General features: G+C 34.4%; 1 long non-coding RNA gene across 1 annotated transcript; it reads right to left on the bottom strand.

The window, feature by feature from the left end:
• Positions 1 to 9,398: 9,398 nt before the first annotated feature.
• Positions 9,399 to 12,436, bottom strand: LOC141375438 (uncharacterized). Its single transcript, XR_015495024.2, has 7 exons — positions 12,333 to 12,436; positions 12,121 to 12,228; positions 11,227 to 11,310; positions 11,052 to 11,106; positions 10,877 to 10,952; positions 10,633 to 10,802; positions 9,399 to 10,288 (listed from the first exon to the last, which is right to left on the bottom strand). It is a non-coding gene; the product is annotated as an uncharacterized LOC141375438 (long non-coding RNA).
• Between the last annotated feature and the right edge of the window lie 4,252 nt (positions 12,437 to 16,688).

Raw genomic sequence — 16,688 nt, 5'->3', positions numbered from 1 at the left:
GAATCGCCCGCATACAGTACATACTGGAACCTTCAGCTCAAAAGTATAGTTCGTCTTTTTCAACACTTACAAATAGAAATGTGTGCTTGAAGAAACTGGAATTAATAAGGGGATTTAGTTTGGCTTAAGGATGTTTGTTCTTCCCAAGTTTCATAATGTGAAATATTTTGCAAGTGAAACTTTTGCATCTGTTTGCTTAGTGATGCATCATTTTAACCCAAATGTCTTGGAAATTAATGGATTTACAGTCATACAAGGAAAGACATTTGGAAAAAAAAACATTTTTTACGTTAAATATACCTTCATTTATGCAGACATGAGTGTGATTTGACTGATATTGTGCAACATTCTTCTTGAAACAGTTTTTTCAGCATTTTTTAAAGAGATAGTTCACTCGGAAAACATAATTCTGTCATCATTTACTCACGCTTCTCTTTAATCTTCTTTCTTATATTTTACTAATATTATATATATTATGAATATGAACTATATAATAATATTTACTGTTCATATAATACTGTACTGAATTTTATTTTGTCATGACATTTTTATTTTAAACTTCTTTTAAGATTTTTGTCTTAAAGTCGTCATTTTTTTATGAATTCATTATCCTAAAAATATGATTTTTTGTTTGTAATATAGTCAATAAAGTTACTAGACCATCCTTGAATGTGTGAACCTCAATTTATCTGGCAACCGGGAGAGTTAAAAAAAATGTAAAATGTAACATTTTTATATTTTAATTTAAATATTCATTAGTTCACTTCTAGATTGAGTATTTTTATTTCTCACTATAGAAGTCAATGATGCATGAAGGACCAAAAAAAACCAATAATAATACTATATATATCTTCTTATAGAAGATATTTTGAAAAATAGTTGTAGCTGGCACCCATTGACTTCCATAGTAATTTTTCTCCTACTTTCCTACCTGTCAGCAACCAACATTCTTCAAAATATCTTCTTTTATGTTCAACAGAAGAAAGAAATTCATAAAGTTTTAAAAACCACCTGAGCAAGATGAGGTCATTTTCATTTTTGGGTGAACTATAGCTTTAAGCTATTATAGGTTGAAAATTGATAATTATTGTGTAATGGCTGCTGAACAATCGGATTTGTGTTTTTATAACAAATTATTGCAGCCTTACTAAGCATTGCTAACATTTAATGTCAATTTTAAGTTCCTGATGGCCTGTGTATGTAAAAACTAACATTAATCAATATACTACATGCCTAGAAATATGGGTAATATTTAATAACAGCAATTCTTACTATTAACTACTGGCTCACTCCCTGCTTACTATTAAAATGTAGGCTGTTTATTAGTACTTATAAAGTATGATCTTATTCTATATCCCTAATCTTACCCAGTACCTAAACACAGCTACTGCTTTACTAACTATTAATAAGCAGCGAATTAGTAGTTTATTGAGCTAAAAGTCTTAGTAAATGATTTGATAATATCAATAATTGTACCTTAAAATAAAGTTTGACCCAAAAGGCTTGCAATATGAAGAATTTAGGTGTATAATGTTACTGTAGATCATTCGCATTTTGAAATCATCCCTCAAATTCTTTGGCAATGCAGATAGACATCTTTACCTGTTACTTTATATCGATACATTCGATCCCTACATGTGCTTATATGTGCTGTAAAGAACATTTTATTTTTATTGCCTATAACATAAGTTGCTTGATCCTAGGAAACTACAGCGATAAGCGACTTTAAACCTTTGTCCCATGGTATATTGTGGTAGATTGTCGTCTTCTGAGTCATGACTGCACCAAAGCCTTTTCACTGTTGCTATTGATCAACACATGATTTAATCATGACCTTTGCGCACAATACGTCTTCATATTCCGACTCATACTGTATAAACACAGACACAACCTACACTTTAATCTGCTTTCTCAAGGAAATCCTCCTTTTATTTCTTTTTATGAGTATGTCCATGTGCTTTCTGGTATTTAAAAATAAATCAATGCGTATATTGTCATAGCAAAACTACCTCCCACGTGGAAAATTTCAGCCTATTGCTAATGCGTGTTTTGGCAATAACTGACATCAAAAAAACGAGGTTGCAACATTTTAATGAAATCAAAATTGTATGTATAAAATGATTTTATATTTAAAAAAAGTATTAAATAACTAATTGAGGTGTAATGGTTTAATTTTCTCCCATAAATATTTATTTCCATATATAAACATTAGTGCGCAATGTAGGGCAATGATGAAAATTTCTTGTACAGCAATTTAAACAGCACTTACTGTAATGGTAAAAAAGAACACACCAAAAATGTGGTACTTGTAATGATTTGGGTAGCAACAGGTTGAGGAGCCAAATGCAGATTTATTTTGAGAACAATCAGGCTGGCATGTTTAATACAGGGGTAAACTGTAGCAAGGGTAATCCAAAAGAGTAGTCGAAGTCACAGGTCAAGAGGTCGAGGCAAGCAGCAAAACAACATAAACCGTAAACTAGTGATGTAACGTTGGGGACCCAGGCTTCAAAGCATGTATTCAAAAAAGATACATCTTTCAGTGAAGCAGTGTACTGAAGCTTGATTCGTTTTGCCATAATCGCAAGATCAGTGACATCTGAAGCTCATTTTCGCCTATACTCATGTGATTGCTTCAAATTTTGATTAAAAAGTTTCAACACTCTCGTGGGTTGGTAAAGTGAATAGCAAGAGATTATTTGTCGATTACATACATTTCTACTGTTTCAAAGCACTGCACCGGTCCCACGCACCAGTAATTCAACTAAAATACAATAGTAATTTATAGTAAAAAGCTTTTGAACCATACTAAAGCTTATTAGCGTATTATTTTGAAAGAATGCCACAGTATATTGTAGTACAGTATGTAATGAAGGCCAGCTAGCGAGTGCAGTACAAAAACCTTCTTCCATAGCCTCTCTTTATTTTTGAATACCTTGAAGTTTACTACAATCATGGTGTATAACATTCCTATTATGTAAAAAAATACAGTAATTGAGTCATTTGTTTACATTACTGTTGTTGTATTAATGCATGATTGAGTTGGTCGCTTGTGAGCATTTGACATTTTTGTCAAAATGTCACACTTTAACCAGCAGGGGTCCTTATTGAGCTCTGGTTTGGATAGCTTCGAGTAACAAACTTTTTTCCGATACAATTGAGTTGAAAAGTTCCCTGGTTCAGAAAGCTTCATTTCACCATACTGTAAACAAACAATGGGTCAGAAAACATGGCAAGACAACACAGAAAAATGCTTGGTAATGCTCACTATGGACAGCACTGGATCAGTGTGTGTGTGGTGTATATAGAGTCTCAGTAATCAGTAATGATGAGCTTCTGCTAAGTGCCTTAGAGTGTTTTCACACCTGTGAATCGATTCATTTGTTCTGAAACAGAGATTAAAATTGTTACAGTGTTGCTCTTTCTTCTTGGTGTGGTTCGCTTTCACACGGAAAAGTTTCTAAATGGATCAAAAGTCCGTGCGAGTAAACTCTCCTAACATTGATCAGATTGTCACAGTCTATTTTGCAGAGTCTTGCTACAATTAATCCGCTCCCGAGTTCATTTCAAACGAGCCGAGACCACCTCATTCAGGCGATCTCGAATCAATTGATTTGTCACGGACCCATTTACATATGTCAAACAAACCCTGCCAACTTGGCAAACGAGACAGGTTCCGAAACAAAAGTCTAGGTGTGAAAGCACCCTAAATAAAGGGCATATCTGCAACTAGTGTGTGAGTGCAGTTCATGATGGGATATGTAGTTAAGTTCAGAGGCAGATGTGATGTGTAGACTGCCCTCTAGCATGTTGGGTGGGCACTCAAACGGGTGACATAGACAATTGCTATAGAAAGGAAATAAGTTTAAATTTAAACTCCTTTGCTTGCTTGTTTCCTGGGTTTCCACCATCTTAGTTACTCACTAGCTTGTTAACCTGTGTATATATCCCCATATGTTTTAGTTGTTTACGGAGTTGCCAGGTTCAGATATAATATGTGACTTTGGGCTTCAACAACGTTTTTTATTGAGCTGTAATAAAATTATAGGCTGGGTTTTTGGTAGCATTGTTTTGTTTGCAACTTTGTTTCTTTATGCTTATGATTACTGTTTTTTTCTATGTTTTGTACGGCATGGTCTGTTTACAGCTAATAGTCAATCAGTGCAATAAAATGATCACCTTGAAGATAGGTGTGCAAGTGTACATGAGGGAAGAGTGTACATTTACATAAGCCACAGTGACAACAAAAGCACGAACAACAACAATAATGGCAACAACTTTTATGTGGCAAGACATTGCAAGAAAAAATAGTAAATTAATTTATTAGAGTCAAAAGCATGACAGTTTGGTTACTTGAACTTTTTCTTATGTACTGTTGTATATTATTTAGAGGGTGAGAGTTAAAATTTTCTATTCATTATTCTGGTCAGTGCCAGGACCGTGCAGAGACCGTCTGAAGGGCATGTGCAGGATAAATTTTTTGAAGAGCGGGGGGGGGGGGGGGGGGGGGTGGGAAGAGCGGTGTTGTCGCGCGCGTTCTGATAAGCTGTGTAGTCGCGCGCGTACTCAGACCGGTGTTGTCACGCGCCTACTGAAGAGCGGGACCGAGAGTGTGCCGCGTCGCGGGGGCACTTTTGATCATTTTGGAAGGGCACTTTCTATCCAAGACTAAAAAGGGCATGTGCACTGCACAGGTTGAGCCCTATGTGTGCACGTGTGCCCCCTCACATGTAAACAAGAATTTATTTATGTTGAGCTTGAAGATCAAAGATTTGTCTCAGGTTATTGCATCACGTTCAGTGTGAAAGGGCCTTACACTGATGTAGACAGGTTGTGCTAAAGTAGGAGGGAGGCTAAATTCTTAGTGCTCAACAGCTGAACAGAAGAGTTTCATGTCTGAATTGTATTTAAACATCAAGCAGTAAATTCCAGTATATTCAGATGACATCGTTTTCTAAAGGATATGCTTGATTTTCTAAAATTTAAATGAGTAAATCTTTACAGCTTTACTTCAGTTTAATAATTCCTACAATATGCATAGCTTTTAAAATCATGTGATTACACCAGAACGGTACTGGGACCTGTTTTTAATTCTGAGCTTTTTTATGTTTGTTCAGAATTACAGTGAAATGGTGGATTGTATATTTGCTGAAAAGAGTCTTATAAATTCAGATTTATATAAGCAGGTATGTTTGTTGAGTTTTCTCAGCAGTCGTAAGACACACCTGAATATCTTTGGTCAGAAGTCTGCATAAAATTCAGCATTTTCTATTTAAAGCATTATATTGTTCTCTTAATATAGCAAACATATAGAAGACATGGCACTGATGGCAGTAAGGATTAATTTTGCTCCATGTTTGAATTCTTACTTTGGTTTTCCTTTTAACAAAGATGACTGTTATATATTATCTGAAATTAGATATTAATTATTAAACATCTAAATGTGATTATTACATTTTGAAGACAGTGAAGATACAATGATATATGCTGATAATAACATTCAAATATGACCAAATTGCTTCTTAATGCTGATGTTGGACAGATTTTTATCTACACAGACATGCCAACAATAAAAGACTTTAGACATATGAAAGTGCATGTACAATAGAATGCATTAAAATATAGAAGTTCCTTTTCAACCTTGATTATTCCATGAAGCAATTATAGAATCTTTCCTGTCCACAAAACATTCTTTACAACAGAAGTTTTCAAATTACTGGTAATATAGATTATAAAACCTTTAGTTTCCGGTCCTTGATGTTGATTGGTCAATAGCTGTGTTTCATAAAAGATAACGCAGGGCTATGACGGAGCATATCTGTGTTTCACTGCACAATGCTCTTGGCAACCACTCTTAGCAACATAAACAATCAATATGCTGTCAAAATTACATTGGACTGTGTATTCTAGAAGAAACCATCTATGTGTGCAGAGAGAATATACAGTATTTCAGAGTTTTAGATATATAATGCATGTTTATCAAGTTGTACTGTTTAGTGACGCTTCTCATTGGTGAACTTCAGCTGCCAGGTCCAGTTTAAACAAACCAGTTAAAGTTATAAACATTGAACACTCTGTAATGTTAAGTAATATAATAATCTAAAAATAAATAATATAATAGCTTTAAAGAAAAATGTCATCTAACAGGATTTTTTTTCTTTTGGTTTTTAGACATTCATTTTTCATGATGTCTTATAAGCAATGATGTAGTCAAGTAAAAAAAAATCTGTAATGATGCTCAAGAAGGAAACATGATGTTATATAAAATATATGAACAGTTGCTTGTACTTATTGAGTTCTTAATAAAAAAAGATATTTAAAAAATTGAAAAAATAGACACATCATCATGTTCTAAAGTTTACAGCCCCTGTTTTAAATGCGTTGTGTTTCCATCTCAGGGAATGGTAAATGTTTTCTACATTTGTAATATGTGTGTTTGGGTCCCTCAGTTGTTCTTACTGCGAATAAAAAATGATTTAGCCATTGTTATAATATTCAGAAAATGTTAGAAAACTGAAGAACAACTAAGATTTGTGAACTTCAAACAACTTTCGCAGTTGTGGGTTATATCCAGGTAATAGCATATAGTTACGATTCAAGGGTGTGTGCTTTTATGAATTCAGTGGAAGACATCTGTTATGTACAATAGCTTATTCATCTTTTTAATCTTATTTGGATGAAATTATTACCATTCGACATATTATGCAAGGGTTGTATGGGTGTTTCCCAGTACTGGGTTGCAGCTGGAAGGACATCCGCTGTGTAAAACATATGCTGGATAAGTTGGCGGTGCATTCCGCTGTGTCGACCCCTGATGAATGGAGGGACTTGGCAAAAGAAATATGAATGAATTCATATTCTGCAAGGGGGGTGTAAATATATGTTTTTTTGCAGGTACACACATAGCCTGCATTGCACTGTGCTATTACATTATTTTTCAGATGTAAAAGTAAACTCTCAGAAATAAAATTACAAAAGCTGTCACTGTACACTTTTATACCTATCAGGTCTAACTTTGTACCTTGAAGTTAGATATTTATACCTTATACCTCATAATACCCTAAAGGTACAAAAGTATACACTACATGTACAAAAATTTTCCTTTGAGATACCAGTGTAAATCTGTAAAAACCTTTTGAAAAGGTATACTGCCCCGTGACAGCTTTTGTATCTTTATTTCTGACTATGTAAAATCATCTTTCTCTCTGTCCCTCCATTTTCTCTCTCTTAACTAACTGGTCTGCAGATGTCATAGATGAAGAACCACCAGTTTACACTAATTGCAACAGACAGTTTTAATTAATGTTGAAATGAAGTAAATGTCATTTAATTTTTAAGCAATGTCATCTCAAACACTTTTCAGATGTTAGAGTAATTTGATTACCAGGCATTTAAAATGTAACTGTAATGAAGCACCGTTGGTATAGAGTATTTTATACATATTGTATGTTCTACATAAAGCATTTGCCATGAGTTATCTGATGGTTAAAGGCGACCCCTGATAAATAAGTGACTAAGCCAAAGGATAATGATTGAGTGAGTGTATTTTATATTAAAAATATAAATAGACATATTATAGATAGCACAGCAGGTCATGAGAGGCAAAGAATGATAAATTAAGAGACTTCTAATGTGACTGGTTGTTAAACAAACATGAATTATATAGCGCCGTTGCTTTGAGAATTGTGTGTTAAATAACTTGACAACTGTTGGAAATAGACGGCTCTTTATTCAAGATGTTTTTCTTGATGTCAGAGATCTCTAATCCTCTTATCCCTTGTGATAGTTTGATGGATTTACGGATTTTTGCTGTAGTGGGAGCTCTAGATCTGTGATTTCTGATCTGACAAAATATTTTGTCTTATTTTGATCTCTACAGTGTCATATCGTACATTAATAGATGATTCCAGGATGATTTGGCTTTGAAAAAAACAAAAGTGGGGCTAACTACAGGTCTGGATTATAACCGATAACAACTTTAAAATAATTTATACAGACCTTTAATAATGTCATTATACTTACTGTATCTAAAACGAAATTATTTGTGTTACTTGTAAGAAAATAAATGTTAATGAAAAATATTGATAAAAAATGTGTTAGTTTACAAGGAAATCTTTGCCATTTCTATTCAGTTTAACTAACTACTAAAATAATTAAAAACAAGATAACATTTAATAAATCTAAATTACCTTAAATGAAAAGTGAATTAAAGTAAATGAAATCAGAAAGGTTAATGGGTATAAAATCTGGAATAGTATCCAGGGCCCAATTTTTTAAAAAGGTTTAATCCAGATAAAATTGATCCGGTTTTAGTAATCCTTTTTTTGCGATCCGTGATCATGTATTCCAGCTTACTTTTTGAGCCAGTTTTTCAAAGCAACATCGGATTGGATCAATCTGATCTGGATATGAACTTTTCAGGATCACTAAATCTGGATAACCAGTGCTCAAACAGAATAGGAAATCACAATGTAGAACTCTAGATATGTAAAGAGCAACCAGCAGATAGCCAGTGTGCATTCAATAAAACTTTGTTTTTATTTAAATTGAAAACACACATATTTAAAAAAAAAAAGTAAAAACAAGAAAGACCCCACCCCATCCTCTTCCAGCAGTCTGCTCATCTGAGACCCACAAACACTGTACATTGAGGATATTTATAACAAGTTTCCAAAAGACTTAATTTTTTACAAAAAGATTAAAAAAAGACTTAATGTCAAAACCTCCATAATAATTCCAGACTTCTTCATCTGATGTAGACAGACCAGCTTGTTTGAGGGTAGCCTTTCGGAGGCAGATCTCAAGTGTGGCCTTGGTTTGCTGCAGTTTGGTCAGAGTCAGTTGTTCTTCTGCTAGACAAAGCTGTGCTTCTGGCCTTTCAGTCTCTTTTTGCAATTGTTAAAAGTGATTTCAAAAATCGGTGATTGCCATTCGTTGCCTTTTTTGGTTATTCTGCAATTATTTCATGCATCAATAATAAATATTCTAAAAACAAAAATATTTTCTATTGTGATGAATATATATGCATATATATCAGTTAGTGATAGAATAAAATGTATTGTTTTTGGTCAATTGTGACAGCTGTTTTTGTGATTATTTTATGAGGCCAAACTCTTTCTACTTTGCTGTACACTCTCAGAAAAAAAGGTACAAAATTGTACCTTTTAGGGTACAAATGGCCCGTCACTGGGGTGGTACCCTTAAGGGTACAAATTTGTACCTCTATTTAAAGGTACAAAATTGTACCTTCTACATTTGTACCCTTTAAGGGACAATTTTGTACCCTAGACACTGAAGGTACAAAAATGTACCTTTTTATATTATATAGTATTTTCAGGGTACTGACCCAGGCATTTTGATCTTTTGGTGACTGCATGCACAAATAAATAAATAAAATATTTTGGTTCACAGATGTCCATTTTTATTTATTAATGTAGAAATATTTCATTACAACTCACAACTGAATGTGTTAAGAAATAAAATTACACAGTAAGTATAAAGCAGACATGTAAAACAGTAAAAAGAACAATTTAGATAACAAATAAAAACTAAATAATCTACCCTTAATACAAAGACTACAAGAATACTGTTTAAGATTTATAAACACATTACACAGGCTACATCATCTGCACTTTATAAAGTCCAAAGTATTTGTCTTTAGTCAGAATACTCTGTCATAATAAATAATTTGTCATCAATATTTTCTCTGAATTTCAGAATGAAGGCAATGTTTCTCTATAAATTGCTTCAACAGTGAAGAAAACCAAATACATCAGTAGCCTCTTCCTCAACACCAGTAGATTACTCCTCATCATCCTCAAGTGGAGTTGTAATTTGTTGTAACACAATATGTGTTTATGCTTTTGGTAAACATGACATGTAAAGCACTCATATCTGGAAAATGTTCTTTGATAGTCATTAGGAGCACAAGTTATTTAAAAATTTGCTTTATGCTTGAATGAGAGCAGTGTGCTGGATTAACTTGATGATTGTGATTATCCCAAGAGCATGTCGAGAAACAAAAAACAAGGTTGATCACTCTGGTAACTGGAGTAGATCGAGGCTTGTCACCGTCCACCGTTCATTCAAAACATTCCACTGCAGAAACATCAAGGTGTTCTTCTAATAAGATGGATATGTCAAAAATGTATATTCGTCCACATCATTAGCCCGGCCAATCGCAATCCCATCAACTCTGAAGACTGCCGTGACTCGTCTTGTTAACACAGTTGTCCAGTCAGTGGCCTCCTCCTGTACTTGAACTGTTGGATGTGGTGAAGATGGTTCACTGTAAATGACAAAGCAATAATTACATTAATATCCCTCACTCTATAACTGATGAAGAGAAAATCAACATGCATAGAAAGTAAAATAATTAATATTCACTGATTAAAAAAAAAAAAAAAAAAGTATCACAGATTAAAAGACTAATATAAATTTCATTCATTCATTCAATTTCTTTTCGGCTTAGTCCCTTTATTAATCTGGGGTCGCCACAGTGGAATGAACCACCAACTTATCCAGCATATGTTTTATGCTGCAGATGCCCTTCCAGCTGCAACCCAGTATTACGAAACATCCAGACACACTTATTCACACACACATTTATACACTACAGACAAATAAGCTTACCAAATTCAGCTATAGCGCATGTCTTTATACTTGTGGGGAAACCGGAGCACTTGGAGGAAACCCTCACGAACACTGGAAGAATATGCAAACTCCTCACACAAATGCCAACTGACCCAGCCGAACCAGCGACCTTCTTGCTGTAAGGTGACAGCACTACCCACTGCGTCATCCTAATATAAAGAATATCAAGCATTTTAAAATGCATTTATCACAGCATATACTAAACAGAAAACAACATACGCACCGGAGCACAACGAAATGTTGAAGTGTCTCGCTTAACAAGGCTGGCAAAATGAGAAGTGCTGCTGTAAAGTCAATTCCTGGAACATAAGATGTGGCATACAAACAAATATGAATGAATCCATCCAAAGCTAGAATTAAATAATATTAATCAAGTGGAGAAAGTTTAGAAAGAGTACCTTAGAGTCAGGTCCATAGCATTCTTCAGTTGATCTCTCATCTTTCGATGAAAACCTAGAAAATAATTTTAAACATGTGGGTGTACACTTATTGTTGTTTGTAAGTAAAAACCTACAAATTTAAAATAGTATGTAAGCCATTAAAACCATGGTATAGATAATGAGACATACTTACATCTTGTAACTTAGCCATGCTTTCATATAACATGCCTTCATTGGTCTGATGCTGTTAGGCTGCATTCTGTTGTTCAATCTTGTCCTGAAAGACAATTGGAAACTTCAAAAACTTCTGGAAAGCAATAAGATAAAGCAATAACTATTTATTTATTTTGAGATATTAATAAAATAGGTAAAATAGCTCAAGGTACCAGTTTCAGAACAGATGAGACAAATTATTACATTAAAGAACAAAGTATAACTTAAAACGTCGATTTATACAACATGGTATGTTAATAATTCTACATTAACATAAGTATAACGTTAAACGATAGTAAAGCACCAATTCTGGACATGAGAGTTTGTGGACACTCCTCAACATTAATGTAACTTAGACACTGAAACGAAGATATGTACAAGCATACACACGCCACGTTTGTAACTAACGTTAGCCACGTTTACATAATCAGTCGCTTTGTCAGTGACAAAATTGTGATTTTTCACAAAATGGCGGTGTAACTTATATAACCGTCTAAAATTACATTTCAGCGGTCAACCGTGGCTAGAAAAATGGCCTCAAATTATAAAACATTATCGATAATTACAAATTTCCAGTATTAATAATAACAAAAGGTTTTATATCAAGGTATATGAAAACTTTAGTCGCGCGAGCTCCGGGCCACACCGCACATTACTCACGGGTCACGGCTTGATTCCGGTGCACGGATACGGCAGCGTCGGCTCGCTTCTGCTGGCCCGAGTGTATTTTGCTATTTGGGTTGCGATTATATTCCGCCGTGGCAAGACTTATAAATAAAGCAGCAACGTAACGTAAGATATAAGGCGCGAATACGTAACGTAGGCGATAAAGGGAACTTTTACACCGAGAAAACAAACAGCATATAGTACTCACCGTCTATAACGTTATGTCCCTCGGTGACTTCGATATCACATTGTATTAACTTCTTTAATAAGCTGCAGACATATTAGCAAACTCCATCCTGCAGGCCAGCCCGGAGCACTTAAAGCGGGGGAAAGCCGAGACCCGAGAGTCAGACAAAATCAACAGAACACGGCTTCACATGTAAAAATGAGAATGAAAATATATCTTTAATACATTCTTACCTGAAAAGTGTGGACTCCAAAATAGACTTTTCTTTGAAAAGCGTGCGAAGTTCTGTGTAAACAGCCAGCATACTCGACGGACCGCCTCAGTAACAAACACTACTATAACGTCTCAACAAGCCAAATTCTTAAAGAGACAGCAACATCACCACCTGTATGAAGATGTTGTCACTCTGCATGGTTCTTATTCTACATCCCATAAACTATAGGGTCTTAAACAGTAAGCAAAGACCAGTATTTACGTTTTTAATTATTAAAATTACATTCAATTATAAATTAAATTATTAACATTTTTGAGAAAAAAAATGTTATTTAAATACATGAAATTTTTTTTTATTATTAAAATATTTAATTCAATCAATTTATTTATTTATTATATTTTTAAATTATGTATTTTAGTATTAATGTTTAGTATTAATACATTTAAATTAGTGTTATATAGTGTCTTGATCTTATCATGAGCTGAGGGTACAATTTTGTTCCTATAGGCAAACAAAATATATAATTGTACCTTTAAAGGTGCCAAATTGGTGCTTTACGGTACAATTTTGTATCCAAATGTGCTATAAAAGGTACAAAAATGTACCTTTCAAACCTAAATCTGGACATTTGTACCTTTATAGCCCATTTGGGTACAAAATTGTACCCTAAGGACCAATATGGGACCTTTAAAGGTACAATTTTATATTTTGTTCCCTCTAGGAACAAAATTGTACCCTCATTGTACCTTTTTTTCTGAGAGTGTAGGCCTATACCGGAAGGATTAATACGTTTAAGCCTACCTAATCATTGTAGCCTGATGGATAAACAAATACAATTAAAACCTTATTAATTAATAGGATATCTTGTAAGGTACTGCATGATCCAACTATAGTATTATTTGATACATTTGTTTAAGTATTCAGCACATTTTGAGCATGAAATCCACGCTGAACCATTTATTAGATCAAAGTGATCCAAATCCTACAAAAAAGGTCTGAAACCCCCAACTTAAAGGTTTGGTCTGGATTGTGAAAACCCATTTTAAAGATTTGATCCAATCCGTTATCCAAAATCCTAGTGGATTACTTTTGAAAAACCGGGCCATGACGCTAAAAAAATCTGCTGTAAACTTTCTAGGTTTGAGAAAGAGCAATCTTTAGTTTCAAACACTTTTAATGAGTTTACTTGTATTTGATTGTGTTTAACTGAATGTTGTTGCAGACACACTTCAATGTGATAATGTGTCTTGTTGTTTCCAAAAAAAAGGAAATAAGTAAATTGCAGAATCTCAAGTCAAAGTGGACATGAGCAGCTTTTAATGACACACACTGACTGGAAACCTGAATTTCTCTTTTGTGGTTTTAAATCAGCATTTCAATTTTACTTCTATGGTATTGTTAAAGAACCTTCATTAACAGAAGCTGATCTGATTTTCCAATTTTACGGCTGTAGCGTGTATAAAATGCTGTAAAGGTTTAATTGGCATTGCGTTTGGTTATTATGCCGTATATGGTTGCCAGCAACAGAACTAAACAATGCACTTGTGAAATGTGGATAGAGTTCATTGATCTTTGTACAAAAAGGTCCACTTGGCTGATCTGTGTATGTGTGTGTGTGTGTGTGTGTGTGTGTGTGTGTGTGTGTGTGTGTGTGTGTGTGTGTGTGTGTGTGTGTGTGTGTGTGTGTGTGTGTGTGTGTGTGTGTGTGTGTGTGTGTGTGTGTGTGTGACTCTGGGTGCGGTTCACACTCGCTCAGACCTGCTGTAAGGACACATTTATTGACCAGTTTAGTCACAAATTGAATTGGCATATTACTTTTGACCACTGTCATTACAGTCCATCGGGGTCACTTTCTGACTCACCCTATTCTTTATTAGTCTGTTATAGCTACTGCGGAATAGCATCACATAACAGGCATATTTTATTTATTTTAGGTCTAGATTGATCAATTATACTGTATATGTGGCTGGTTATATATGTAGACTGTAGTGCAAGTATAGGGCTTTGTTTTGTTCCCAATGTTAAATCACATTATGATATGTTTGTCGCTATTGTGTTACCTTTCTGTTTACAGCGAACAACTATAGCAAAAACTGTTTATATGGAAGTCTTATTGAATTATATGTGTTTTTAAATGATATATATTTTATATAGGGCGACATGGTGGCTCAGTGGTTAACACTGTCATCTCACAGCAAGAAGGTCACTGGTTCAAGTCCCGGCTGGGTCAGTTGGCATTTCTGTATGGAGTTTGCATATTCTCATCGTGTTCGCATGGGTTTCCTCCAGGTGTTCCGGTTTCCCCCACAAGTTCATAGACATGCACTACAGGTGAATTGGGTAAGCTAAATTGGCCATAGTGTATGTGTGTGAATGAGTGTGTATGGATGTTTCCCAGTAATTAGTTTTGGCTGGAAGGGCATCCACTGTGTAAAACTTATGCTGGATAAGTTGGTGGTTCATTTTGCTCTGGTGACCCCAAATGAATAAAGGGACTCAGCCGAAGGAAAATGCATATATTGTAGTTTTCTATGACTATATGGTATATTATACTACAGTACACCACAGTTTATTGTAGTAAAAGCTAAAGTTTACTACAGTATTTATTACAGTTAAGTAGTTCACGATGGTATGACTACAGTGTGGAGAAGAATTTCACAGTATAATACACTTTACTAGAATAGTTCAAAACACTAGTATCTACTAGTATCTGTTTTGTTTGTCTTTCTTAAAGCAGTTTCTTTTATTTTCCTAGCTATATATTGACTTTTATATTTGTATTCGGCATTACATCTGCATAAACTACTTTAGAAAACAATTAGAAATCTAAACTTGGCTTATATAATATCAAAGACTTTAAGTTATGGGATACCAGTTTGTTCGTTTCTGATTGAAAATATGTTGAAAAAAATATTACTGTAAATGATGTAATAATAATTTTACTTACTTAGTTATTTAAAACATTAAATTAGAACATTTAATTGCACTAAATGTGCTTTCTGTGTAGAGTAGCAATGTCGCCTCACAGCAAGAAGGTCGCTAGTTCGAGCCTCGGCTGGGTCAGTTGGCATTTCTGTGTGGTGTTTGCATGTTCTCCCCATGTTGGTGTGGGTTTCCTCTGGGTGCTCCAATTACCCCCACAAGTCCAAAGACATGCGGTATAGGTGAATTGAATAAACTAAATTGTCCATTGTGTATGTGTGTGAATGAGAGTGTGAGGGTAGGTTGCAGCTGGACTCCTGATTAATAAAAGGACTAAGCCCAAAAGAAAATGAAGGAATGAATGAATGAATGCTTTCTGTATAATTTCTCTTTCTAAATTTTTCATGATGCTGACATCAAAATGGGCATGTCTGTTGATCCAGGCATTATGGATCCTTATGTCTGTGAAATACCTCCGCCTACTGGACGATGACTGAAACATGCATGCACGGAACTTTTTAGATATAGCTTGCCATTGTAAATCAAAAGTAATTTTTTATATGTGTTTTATATATACACTCGCTAGCCACTTTATTAGGTACACCTGACTAGTACTGGGTTACACCCCCTTTTGCCTTTAGAACTGCCTTAATCCTTCGTGGCATCGATTCGACAAGGTACTAAAAATATTCCTCAGATTTTGTTCCATATTGACATAATAGCATTACACAGTTGCTGCAGATTTGTCGGCTGATGGATCAAAACATGGCGACTTCCAGCAGGATAACGCACCATGTCATAAAGCATGCATCATCTCAGGCTGGTTTCTTGAACATGACAATGAGTTCACTGTACTCAAATGGCCTCCACAGTCACCAGAGCTCAATCCAATAGAGCACCTTTGGGATGTGGTGGAACGGAAAAACTACAGCCTGTGCTCCATCCTTTAATAATACAGATATATGAGATCATCTGCACTATGGCTAAAATAAACAGAAGTATTTATTAAACTCTTTCTTTGTCAGTTAGTAAACATTATTTTACATTACACTATCAGACCCATGGGAATTTAAACTGTAAGTTATATATTACAATTTTATAAATAATGAAAATTTAGAATAAAAAATGTCAAAAGATACTTATTTTTAAGATACAAATGTATTATCATATGTCATTACAAATTTTTGTATTTTTTTTTTTAGAAATAGGTTAAAACTTGTTTTAAATGAAGGACCGAAGCCTACAGACAATACGCTGGCCAGTACATTCAACATTCCTCAGTCAGAATTTGGCCATTTGATTAATAAGAAAAATTCAAACATATTAATACTTCGACTCTTTCAAACCACCCAAACCCCTCTCTACAGGTCTAACTATTAAATTTAGCTACCTTAATAAATTTTATGAAGAGAGGTTTAATTAATAATATATTTTAATAGCAGTTAAATATTAT

This window comes from Danio rerio, chromosome 7 (genome assembly GCF_052040795.2).
Source record: "Danio rerio strain M-AB ecotype USA chromosome 7, GRCz13ab, whole genome shotgun sequence".
Lineage (NCBI taxonomy): Eukaryota > Metazoa > Chordata > Actinopteri > Cypriniformes > Danionidae > Danio > Danio rerio.
Note: the sequence above shows the minus strand (reverse complement) of the source record. Positions and strands in the feature narration are given on the sequence as shown.